Raw genomic sequence first — 12,151 nt, forward strand, 5'->3', positions numbered from 1 at the left:
AGTATTGTGTGCAGTTATGATTATCTAATCTGAGGAAGGACATTCTTGCTGTTAAGGGAGTGTAGCGAATATTCACCAGATTGATTCCAGGGATGGCAGGACTGACATGAAGAAAGACTGGATCGACTAGGCTTACACTCGCTGGAATTTAGAAGAATGAGAGGGGAGCTCATGGAAATATTTAAAATTTGGTCGGGAATGGACAGGTTTGATGGCGTAAAAAAGTTCCCGCAGTCCGAATAAAGCAAGCCCAGTACCAGCGGTCACTGTCTAAGGATAAAGTGTAAACCATTTAGGACCGACACGAGGAGAATCTTCTTCACTCAGATCATTGTGAACCTGTGGAATTCTGTACCACAGAAAGATGTGAAAGCCAGTTGGATAGATATACTCAAAAGAGAGTGAGATATTGCCCTTACGGCTAAAGTGATCAAGGGGCATGGAGAGAAATCAGGAAGGAGAAGTGAAGTTGCATGCACAGCCTTGATCATATTGAATGGTGGTGCTGGCTGGAAGGGACGAATGGCCTACTCCTGCACCAATGTCTAAGTTTCTATGTTTCTATCTTCAGAATATGAGGTGCTTTGTTGTTCTTCGCCTTTTATTAACAAAAATTAAACACTAATTGCACTATCTTTAAACTTGAATGTGCTCGTAATGTGAGCATTGGTGGTTCAGTGGTAAAATTATCGCCTCCCACGCGGGAGTCCCGGGTTCGAATCCCGGCCAATGCAGTGTTTATGGAAGTATTTCAGAAAGCGTGTATTTAAAAATTAAACTTCCCGACTGTTTCAAGAGCGTATACAGAGAGGAGCGGCTGTTAAATGAGCGGGGGCACAGATATCCTTCGGTATAAAGAGCGGGAGCAATATGGATCGCTTGTAACGTTGGGAGTAAAGAATTTGAGTTATTTTTCAAATAGCACGAGCAGAGGGAAGCGGCAATTTAAAAAGCGAGAACACACAGGAGTGGCTGTTTGCAGCACGGCAGCAGAGATGAGCGGGTGTTGAAAGAGCGGGAGCAAGTCTGGGCAACAGTTTAATAAGGAGGAGCAGAATGGAGCGGCGGTACCGTTTCCTCGAGCTGTGGCGATTTTCAATAATTCCATCAATGTAACATCTCCAACTTTGCAAATCACACCAAGCTGGGTTGCAGTGCGAGCTTCGAGGAGGCTGCAGAGGAATTGGACAGATTAGGTGGATGGCAGATGCCATATAATGAAGATAAGTGTGAGTTTATCCACTTTGGTGGCAAAACCTTGAAGGTAGAATGTTATCTGAATGTTGACCGATTTGTAAAAGCGGAGGGGAATTGAGACCTGGGTATTTTGGTACATCGGTCGTTGAAGTCATTCATACATACAGGTACAGCATGCAGTAAAGGAAGCCAAATGTCATGCTGGCCTTCATAGCGAGGAGATTAGGGTATCGGAGCATGGAGACTTGTACAGCACCTTGCTGAGACCAGACCTTGAGTATTGTGTGCAGTTATGATTATCTAATCTGAGGAAGGACATTCTTGCTGTTAAGGGAGTGTAGCGAATATTCACCAGATTGATTCCAGGGATGGCAGGACTGACATGAAGAAAGACTGGATCGACTAGGCTTACACTCGCTGGAATTTAGAAGAATGAGAGGGGAGCTCATGGAAACATTTAAAATTTGGTCGGGAATGGACAGGTTTGATGGCGTAAAAAGGTTCCCGCAGTCCGAATAAAGGAAGCCCAGTACCAGCGGTCACTGTCTAAGGATAAAGTGTAAACTATTTAGGACCGACACGAGGAGAATCTTCTTCACTCAGATCATTGTGAACCTGTGGAATTCTGTACCACAGAAAGATGTGGAAGGCAGTTGGATAGATATACTCAAAAGAGAGTGAGATATGGCCCTTACGGCTAAAGTGATCAAGGGGCATGGAGAGAAATCAGGAAGGGGAAGTGAAGTTGCATGCACAGCCATGATCATATTGAATGGTGGTGCTGGCTGGAAGGGACGAATGGCCTACTCCTGCACCAATTTCTAAGTTTCTATGTTTCTATCTTCAGAATATGAGGTGCTTTGTTGTTCTTCGCCTTTTATTAACAAAAATTAAACACTAATTGCACTATCTTTAAACTTGAATGTGCTCATAATGTGAGCATTGGTGGTTCAGTGGTAAAATTATCGCCTCCCACGCGGGAGTCCCGGGTTCGAATCCCGGCCAATGCAGTGTTTATGGAAGTATTTCAGAAAGCGTGTATTTAAAAATTAAACTTCCCGACTGTTTCAAGAGCGCACACAGAGAGGAGCGACTGTTAAATGAGCGGGGGCACAGATATCCTTCGGGAAAAGAGCGGGAGCAGTGAGGATCGCTTGTAACGTGAGGGAGTAAAGGATTTGAGTTATTTTTCAAATAGCACGAGCAGAGGGAAGCGGCAATTTAAAAAGCGAGAACACACAGGAGTGGCTGTTTGCAGCACGGCAGCAGAGATGAGCGGGTGTTGAAAGAGCGGGAGCAAGTCTGGGCGGCAGTTTAATAAGGAGGAGCAGAAAGGAGCGGCGGTACCGTTTCCTCGAGCTGTGGCGATTTTCAATAATTCCATCAATGTAACATCTCCAACTTTGCAAATCACACCAAGCTGGGTTGCAGTGCAGGCTGCAGAGGAATTGGACAGATTAGGTGCATGGCAGATGCCATATACTGAAGATAAGTGTGAGTTTATCCACTTTGGTGGCAAAACCTTGAAGGTAGAATGTTATCTGAATGTTGACCGATTTGTAAAAGCGGAGGGGTATTGAGACCTGGGTATTTTGGTACATCGGTCGTTGAAGTCATTCATACATACAGGTACAGCATGCAGTAAAGGAAGCCAAATGTCATGCTGGCCTTCATAGCGAGGAGATTAGGGTATCGGAGCATGGAGACTTGTACAGCACCTTGCTGAGACCAGACCTTGAGTATTGTGTGCAGTTATGATTATCTAATCTGAGGAAGGACATTCTTGCTGTTAAGGGAGTGTAGCGAATATTCACCAGATTGATTCCAGGGATGGCAGGACTGACATGAAGAAAGACTGGATCGACTAGGCTTACACTCGCTGGAATTTAGAAGAATGAGAGGGGAGCTCATGGAAACATTTAAAATTTGGTCGGGAATGGACAGGTTTGATGGCGTAAAAAAGTTCCCGCAGTCCGAATAAAGGAAGCCCAGTACCAGCGGTCACTGTCTAAGGAAAAAGTGTAAACCATTTAGGACCGACACGAGGAGAATCTTCTTCACTCAGATCATTGTGAACCTGTGGAATTCTGTACCACAGAAAGATGTGGAAGCCAGTTGGATAGATATACTCAAAAGAGAGTGAGATATTGCCCTTACGGCTAAAGTGATCAAGGGGCATGGAGAGAAATCAGGAAGGAGAAGTGAAGTTGCATGCTCAGCCATGATCATATTGAATGGTGGTGCTGGCTGGAAGGGACGAATGGCCTACTCCTGCACCAATGTCTAAGTTTCTATGTTTCTATCTTCAGAATATGAGGTGCTTTGTTGTTCTTCGCCTTTTATTAACAAAAATTAAACACTAATTGCACTATCTTTAAACTTGAATGTGCTCGTAATGTGAGCATTGGTGGTTCAGTGGTAAAATTATCGCCTCCCACGCGGGAGTCCCGGGTTCGAATCCCGGCCAATGCAGTGTTTATGGAAGTATTTCAGAAAGCGTGTATTTAAAAATTAAACTTCCCGACTGTTTCAAGAGCGTACACAGAGAGGAGCGGCTGTTAAATGAGCGGGGGCACAGATATCCTTCGGTATAAAGAGCGGGAGCAATATGGATCGCTTGTAACGTTGGGAGTAAAGAATTTGAGTTATTTTTCAAATAGCACGAGCAGAGGGAAGCGGCAATTTAAAAAGCGAGAACACACAGGAGTGGCTGTTTGCAGCACGGCAGCAGAGATGAGCGCGTGTTGAAAGAGCGGGAGCAAGTCTGGGCAACAGTTTAATAAGGAGGAGCAGAATGGAGCGCCGGTACCGTTTCCTCGAGCTGTGGCGATTTTCAATAATTCCATCAATGTAACATCTCCAACTTTGCAAATCACACCAAGCTGGGTTGCAGTGCGAGCTTCGAGGAGGCTGCAGAGGAATTGGACAGATTAGGTGGATGGCAGATGCCATATAATGAAGATAAGTGTGAGTTTATCCACTTTGGTGGCAAAACCTTGAAGGTAGAATGTTATCTGAATGTTGACCGATTTGTAAAAGCGGAGGGGAATTGAGACCTGGGTATTTTGGTACATCGGTCGTTGAAGTCATTCATACATACAGGTACAGCATGCAGTAAAGGAAGCCAAATGTCATGCTGGCCTTCATAGCGAGGAGATTAGGGTATCGGAGCATGGAGACTTGTACAGCACCTTGCTGAGACCAGACCTTGAGTATTGTGTGCAGTTATGATTATCTAATCTGAGGAAGGACATTCTTGCTGTTAAGGGAGTGTAGCGAATATTCACCAGATTGATTCCAGGGATGGCAGGACTGACATGAAGAAAGACTGGATCGACTAGGCTTACACTCGCTGGAATTTAGAAGAATGAGAGGGGAGCTCATGGAAATATTTAAAATTTGGTCGGGAATGGACAGGTTTGATGGCGTAAAAAAGTTCCCGCAGTCCGAATAAAGGAAGCCCAGTACCAGCGGTCACTGTCTAAGGATAAAGTGTAAACCATTTAGGACCGACACGAGGAGAATCTTCTTCACTCAGATCATTGTGAACCTGTGGAATTCTGTACCACAGAAAGATGTGAAAGCCAGTTGGATAGATATACTCAAAAGAGAGTGAGATATTGCCCTTACGGCTAAAGTGATCAAGGGGCATGGAGAGAAATCAGGAAGGAGAAGTGAAGTTGCATGCACAGCCTTGATCATATTGAATGGTGGTGCTGGCTGGAAGGGACGAATGGCCTACTCCTGCACCAATGTCTAAGTTTCTATGTTTCTATCTTCAGAATATGAGGTGCTTTGTTGTTCTTCGCCTTTTATTAACAAAAATTAAACACTAATTGCACTATCTTTAAACTTGAATGTGCTCGTAATGTGAGCATTGGTGGTTCAGTGGTAAAATTATCGCCTCCCACGCGGGAGTCCCGGGTTCGAATCCCGGCCAATGCAGTGTTTATGGAAGTATTTCAGAAAGCGTGTATTTAAAAATTAAACTTCACGACTGTTTCAAGAGCGTACACAGAGAGGAGCGGCTGTTAAATGAGCGGGGGCACAGATATCCTTCGGTATAAAGAGCGGGAGCAATATGGATCGCTTGTAACGTTGGGAGTAAAGAATTTGAGTTATTTTTCAAATAGCACGAGCAGAGGGAAGCGGCAATTTAAAAAGCGAGAACACACAGGAGTGGCTGTTTGCAGCACGGCAGCAGAGATGAGCGGGTGTTGAAAGAGCGGGAGCAAGTCTGGGCGGCAGTTTAATAAGGAGGAGCAGAAAGGAGCGGCGGTACCGTTTCCTCGAGCTGTGGCGATTTTCAATAATTCCATCAATGTAACATCTCCAACTTTGCAAATCACACCAAGCTGGGTTGCAGTGCGAGCTTCGAGGAGGCTGCAGAGGAATTGGACAGATTAGGTGGATGGCAGATGCCATATAATGAAGATAAGTGTGAGTTTATCCACTTTGGTGGCAAAACCTTGAAGGTAGAATGTTATCTGAATGTTGACCGATTTGTAAAAGCGGAGGGGAATTGAGACCTGGGTATTTTGGTACATCGGTCGTTGAAGTCATTCATACATACAGGTACAGCATGCAGTAAAGGAAGCCAAATATCATGCTGGCCTTCATAGCGAGGAGATTAGGGTATCGGAGCATGGAGACTTGTACAGCACCTTGCTGAGACCAGACCTTGAGTATTGTGTGCAGTTATGATTATCTAATCTGAGGAAGGACATTCTTGCTGTTAAGGGAGTGTAGCGAATATTCACCAGATTGATTCCAGGGATGGCAGGACTGACATGAAGAAAGACTGGATCGACTAGGCTTACACTCGCTGGAATTTAGAAGAATGAGAGGGGAGCTCATGGAAACATTTAAAATTTGGTCGGGAATGGACAGGTTTGATGGCGTAAAAAGGTTCCCGCAGTCCGAATAATGGAAGCCCAGTACCAGCGGTCACTGTCTAAGGATAAAGTGTAAACTATTTAGGACCGACACGAGGAGAATCTTCTTCACTCAGATCATTGTGAACCTGTGGAATTCTGTACCACAGAAAGATGTGGAAGGCAGTGGGATAGATATACTCAAAAGAGAGTGAGATATGGCCCTTACGGCTAAAGTGATCAAGGGGCATGGAGAGAAATCAGGAAGGGGAAGTGAAGTTGCATGCACAGCCATGATCATATTGAATGGTGGTGCTGGCTGGAAGGGACGAATGGCCTACTCCTGCACCAATTTCTAAGTTTCTATGTTTCTATCTTCAGAATATGAGGTGCTTTGTTGTTCTTCGCCTTTTATAAACAAAAATTAAACACTAATTGCACTATCTTTAAACTTGAATGTGCTCGTAATGTGAGCATTGGTGGTTCAGTGGTAAAATTATCGCCTCCCACGCGGGAGTCCCGGGTTCGAATCCCGGCCAATGCAGTGTTTATGGAAGTATTTCAGAAAGCGTGTATTTAAAAATTAAACTTCCCGACTGTTTCAAGAGCGCACACAGAGAGGAGCGACTGTTAAATGAGCGGGGGCACAGATATCCTTCGGGAAAAGAGCGGGAGCAGTGAGGATCGCTTGTAACGTGAGGGAGTAAAGGATTTGAGTTATTTTTCAAATAGCACGAGCAGAGGGAAGCGGCAATTTAAAAAGCGAGAACACACAGGAGTGGCTGTTTGCAGCACGGCAGCAGAGATGAGCGGGTGTTGAAAGAGCGGGAGCAAATCTGGGCGGCAGTTTAATAAGGAGGAGCAGAAAGGAGCGGCGGTACCGTTTCCTCGAGCTGTGGCGATTTTCAATAATTCCATCAATGTAACATCTCCAACTTTGCAAATCACACCAAGCTGGGTTGCAGTGCGAGCTGCGAGGAGGCTGCAGAGGAATTGGACAGATTAGGTGCATGGCAGATGCCATATACTGAAGATAAGTGTGAGTTTATCCACTTTGGTGGCAAAACCTTGAAGGTAGAATGTTATCTGAATGTTGACCGATTTGTAAAAGCGGAGGGGTATTGAGACCTGGGTATTTTGGTACATCGGTCGTTGAAGTCATTCATACATACAGGTACAGCATGCAGTAAAGGAAGCCAAATGTCATGCTGGCCTTCATAGCGAGGAGATTAGGGTATCGGAGCATGGAGACTTGTACAGCACCTTGCTGAGACCAGACCTTGAGTATTGTGTGCAGTTATGATTATCTAATCTGAGGAAGGACATTCTTGCTGTTAAGGGAGTGTAGCGAATATTCACCAGATTGATTCCAGGGATGGCAGGACTGACATGAAGAAAGACTGGATCGACTAGGCTTACACTCGCTGGAATTTAGAAGAATGAGAGGGGAGCTCATGGAAACATTTAAAATTTGGTCGGGAATGGACAGGTTTGATGGCGTAAAAAAGTTCCCGCAGTCCGAATAAAGGAAGCCCAGTACCAGCGGTCACTGTCTAAGGAAAAAGTGTAAACCATTTAGGACCGACACGAGGAGAATCTTCTTCACTCAGATCATTGTGAACCTGTGGAATTCTGTACCACAGAAAGATGTGGAAGCCAGTTGGATAGATATACTCAAAAGAGAGTGAGATATTGCCCTTACGGCTAAAGTGATCAAGGGGCATGGAGAGAAATCAGGAAGGAGAAGTGAAGTTGCATGCTCAGCCATGATCATATTGAATGGTGGTGCTGGCTGGAAGGGACGAATGGCCTACTCCTGCACCAATGTCTAAGTTTCTATGTTTCTATCTTCAGAATATGAGATGCTTTGTTGTTCTTCGCCTTTTATTAACAAAAATTAAACACTAATTGCACTATCTTTAAACTTGAATGTGCTCGTAATGTGAGCATTGGTGGTTTAGTAGTAGAATTCTCGCCTCACACGCGGGAGTCCCGGGTTCGAATCCCGGCCAATACAGTGTTTATGGAAGTATTTCAGAAAGCGTGTATTTAAAAATTAAACTTCCCGACTGTTTCAAGAGCGTACACAGAGAGGAGCGGCTGTTAAATGAGCGGGGGCACAGATATCCTTCGGTATAAAGAGCGGGAGCAGTATGGATCGCTTGTAACGTGAGGGAGTAAAGGATTTGAGTTATTTTTCAAATAGCACGAGCAGAGGGAAGCGGCAATTTGAAAAGCGAGAACACACAGGAGTGGCTGTTTGCAGCACGGCAGCAGAGATGAGCGGGTGTTGAAAGAGCGGGAGCAAGTCTGGGCGGCAGTTTAATAAGGAGGAGCAGAAAGGAGCGGCGGTACCGTTTCCTCGAGCTGTGGCGATTTTCAATAATTCCATCAATGTAACATCTCCAACTTTGCAAATCACACCAAGCTGGGTTGCAGTGCGAGCTGCGAGGAGGCTGCAGAGGAATTGGACAGATTAGGTGCATGGCAGATGCCATATACTGAAGATAAGTGTGAGTTTATCCACTTTGGTGGCAAAACCTTGAAGGTAGAATGTTATCTGAATGTTGACCGATTTGTAAAAGCGGAGGGGTATTGAGACCTGTGTATTTTGCTACATCGGTCGTTGAAGTCATTCATACATACAGGTACAGCATGCAGTAAAGGAAGCCAAATGTCATTATGGCCTTCATAGCGAGGAGATTAGGGTATCGGAGCATGGAGACTTGTACAGCACCTTGCTGAGACCAGACCTTGAGTATTGTGTGCAGTTATGATTATCTAATCTGAGGAAGGACATTCTTGCTGTTAAGGGAGTGTAGCGAATATTCACCAGATTGATTCCAGGGATGGCAGGACTGACATGAAGAAAGACTGGATCGACTAGGCTTACACTCGCTGGAATTTAGAAGAATGAGAGGGGAGCTCATGGAAACATTTAAAATTTGGTCGGGAATGGACAGGTTTGATGGCGTAAAAAGGTTCCCGCAGTCCGAATAAAGGAAGCCCAGTACCAGCGGTCACTGTCTAAGGATAAAGTGTAAACCATTTAGGACCGACACGAGGAGAATCTTCTTCACTCAGATCATTGTGAACCTGTGGAATTCTGTACCACAGAAAGATGTGGAAGCCAGTTGGATAGATATACTCAAAAGAGAGTGAGATATGGCCCTTACGGCTAAAGTGATCAAGGGGCATGGAGAGAAATCAGGAAGGGGAAGTGAAGTTGCATGCACAGCCATGATCATATTGAATGGTGGTGCTGGCTGGAAGGGACGAATGCCCTACTCCTGCACCAATTTCTAAGTTTCTATGTTTCTATCTTCAGAATATGAGGTGCTTTGTTGTTCTTCGCCTTTTATAAACAAAAATTAAACACTAATTGCACTATCTTTAAACTTGAATGTGCTCGTAATGTGAGCATTGGTGGTTCAGTGGTAAAATTATCGCCTCCCACGCGGGAGTCCCGGGTTCGAATCCCGGCCAATGCAGTGTTTATGGAAGTATTTCAGAAAGCGTGTATTTAAAAATTAAACTTCCCGACTGTTTCAAGAGCGCACACAGAGAGGAGCGACTGTTAAATGAGCGGGGGCACAGATATCCTTCGGGAAAAGAGCGGGAGCAGTGAGGATCGCTTGTAACGTGAGGGAGTAAAGGATTTGAGTTATTTTTCAAATAGCACGAGCAGAGGGAAGCGGCAATTTAAAAAGCGAGAACACACAGGAGTGGCTGTTTGCAGCACGGCAGCAGAGATGAGCCGGTGTTGAAAGAGCGGGAGCAAGTCTGGGCGGCAGTTTAATAAGGAGGAGCAGAAAGGAGCGGCGGTACCGTTTCCTCGAGCTGTGGCGATTTTCAATAATTCCATCAATGAAACATCTCCAACTTTGCAAATCACACCAAGCTGGGTTGCAGTGCGAGCTGCGAGGAGGCTGCAGAGGAATTGGGCAGATTAGGTGGATGGCAGATGCCATATAATGAAGATAAGTGTGAGTTTATCCACTTTGGTGGCAAAACCTTGAAGGTAGAATGTTATCTGAATGTTGACCGATTTGTAAAAGCGGAGGGGTATTGAGACCTGTGTATTTTGGTACATCGGTCGTTGAAGTCATTCATACATAGAGGTACAGCATGCAGTAAAGGAAGCCAAATGTCATGCTGGCCTTCATAGCGAGGAGATTAGGGTATCGGAGCATGGAGACTTGTACAGCACCTTGCTGAGACCAGACCTTGAGTATTGTGTGCAGTTATGATTATCTAATCTGAGGAAGGACATTCTTGCTGTTAAGGGAGTGTAGCGAATATTCACCAGATTGATTCCAGGGATGGCAGGACTGACATGAAGAAAGACTGGATCGACTAGGCTTACACTCGCTGGAATTTAGAAGAATGAGAGGGGAGCTCATGGAAACATTTAAAATTTGGTCGGGAATGGACAGGTTTGATGGCGTAAAAAGGTTCCCGCAGTCCGAATAAAGGAAGCCCAGTACCAGCGGTCACTGTCTAAGGATAAAGTGTAAACCATTTAGGACCGACACGAGGAGAATCTTCTTCACTCAGATCATTGTGAACCTGTGGAATTCTGTACCACAGAAAGATGTGAAAGCCAGTTGGATAGATATACTCAAAAGAGAGTGAGATATTGCCCTTACGGCTAAAGTGATCAAGGGGCATGGAGAGAAATCAGGAAGGGGAAGTGAAGTTGCATGCTCAGCCATGATCATATTGAATGGTGGTGCTGGCTGGAAGGGACGAATGGCCTACTCCTGCACCAATTTCTAAGTTTCTATGTTTCTATCTTCAGAATATGAGATGCTTTGTTGTTCTTCGCCTTTTATAAACAAAAATTAAACACTAATTGCACTATCTTTCAACTTGAATGTGCGCGTAATGTGAGCATTGGTGGTTCAGTGGTAAAATTATCGCCTCCCACGCGGGAGTCCCGGGTTCGAATCCCGGCCAATGCAGTGTTTATGGAAGTATTTCAGAAAGCGTGTATTTAAAAATTAAACTTCCCGACTGTTTCAAGAGCGCACACAGAGAGGAGCGGCTGTGAAATGAGCGGGGGCACAGATATCCTTCGGTACAAAGAGCGGGAGCAGTGAGGATCGCTTGTAACGTGAGGGAGTAAAGGATTTGAGTTATTTTTCAAATAGCACGAGCAGAGGGAAGCGGCAATTTAAAAAGCGAGAACACACAGGAGTGGCTGTTTGCAGCACGGCAGCAGAGATAAGCGGGTGTTGAAAGAGCGGGAGCAAGTCGGGGCGGCAGTTTAATAAGGAGGAGCAGAAAGGAGCGGCGGTACCGTTTCCTCGAGCTGTGGCGATTTTCAATAATTCCATCAATGTAACATCTCCAACTTTGCAAATCACACCAAGCTGGGTTGCAGTGCGAGCTGCTCGGAGGCTGCAGAGGAATTGGACAGATTAGGTGGATGGCAGATGCCATATAATGAAGATAAGTGTGAGTTTATCCACTTTGGTGGCAAAACCTTGAAGGTAGAATGTTATCTGAATGTTGACCGATTTGTAAAAGCGGAGGGGAATTGAGACCTGGGTATTTTGGTACACCGGTCGTTGAAGTCATTCATACATACAGGTACAGCATGCAGTAAAGGAAGCCATATGTCATGCTGGCCTTCATAGCGAGGAGATTAGGGTATCGGAGCATGGAGACTTGTACAGCACCTTGCTGAGACCAGACCTTGAGTATTGTGTGCAGTTATGATCATCTAATCTGAGGAAGGACATTCTTGCTTTTAAGGGAGTGTAGCGAATATTCACCAGATTGATTCCAGGGATGGCAGGACTGACATGAAGAAAGACTGGATCGACTCGGCTTACACTCGCTGGAATTTAGAAGAATGAGAGGGGAGCTCATAGAAACATTTAAAATTTGGTCGGGAATGGACAGGTTTGATGGCGTAAAAAGGTCCCCGCAGTCCGAATAAAGGAAGCCCAGTACCAGCGGTCACTGTCTAAGGATAAAGTGTAAACCATTTAGGACCGACACGAGGAGAATCTTCTTCACTCAGATCATTGTGAACCTGTGGAATTCTGTACCACAGAAAGATGTGGAAGCCA

The 12,151-nt window shown here is 45.1% G+C and overlaps 8 non-coding genes across 8 annotated transcripts; all 8 read left to right on the top strand.

Annotated features, from left to right (window-relative positions):
• The first annotated feature begins 663 nt into the window (after positions 1-663).
• trnag-ccc (transfer RNA glycine (anticodon CCC)) lies at positions 664-734 on the top strand. Its single transcript has one exon. It is a non-coding gene; the product is annotated as a tRNA-Gly (tRNA).
• Positions 735-2,136: 1,402 nt separating this feature from the next.
• On the top strand, positions 2,137-2,207 carry trnag-ccc (transfer RNA glycine (anticodon CCC)). Its single transcript has one exon. It is a non-coding gene; the product is annotated as a tRNA-Gly (tRNA).
• A 1,391-nt stretch (positions 2,208-3,598) lies between these two features.
• On the top strand, positions 3,599-3,669 carry trnag-ccc (transfer RNA glycine (anticodon CCC)). The gene has a single exon. It is a non-coding gene; the product is annotated as a tRNA-Gly (tRNA).
• A 1,402-nt stretch (positions 3,670-5,071) lies between these two features.
• Positions 5,072-5,142, top strand: trnag-ccc (transfer RNA glycine (anticodon CCC)). Its single transcript has one exon. It is a non-coding gene; the product is annotated as a tRNA-Gly (tRNA).
• A 1,402-nt stretch (positions 5,143-6,544) lies between these two features.
• trnag-ccc (transfer RNA glycine (anticodon CCC)) lies at positions 6,545-6,615 on the top strand. Its single transcript has one exon. It is a non-coding gene; the product is annotated as a tRNA-Gly (tRNA).
• Positions 6,616-8,017: 1,402 nt separating this feature from the next.
• trnav-cac (transfer RNA valine (anticodon CAC)) lies at positions 8,018-8,088 on the top strand. Its single transcript has one exon. It is a non-coding gene; the product is annotated as a tRNA-Val (tRNA).
• Positions 8,089-9,491: 1,403 nt separating this feature from the next.
• trnag-ccc (transfer RNA glycine (anticodon CCC)) lies at positions 9,492-9,562 on the top strand. The gene has a single exon. It is a non-coding gene; the product is annotated as a tRNA-Gly (tRNA).
• A 1,402-nt stretch (positions 9,563-10,964) lies between these two features.
• On the top strand, positions 10,965-11,035 carry trnag-ccc (transfer RNA glycine (anticodon CCC)). The gene has a single exon. It is a non-coding gene; the product is annotated as a tRNA-Gly (tRNA).
• The last annotated feature ends 1,116 nt before the right edge of the window (positions 11,036-12,151 follow it).

This window comes from Pristiophorus japonicus, chromosome 25 (assembly GCF_044704955.1).
Source record: "Pristiophorus japonicus isolate sPriJap1 chromosome 25, sPriJap1.hap1, whole genome shotgun sequence".
Lineage (NCBI taxonomy): Eukaryota > Metazoa > Chordata > Chondrichthyes > Pristiophoridae > Pristiophorus > Pristiophorus japonicus.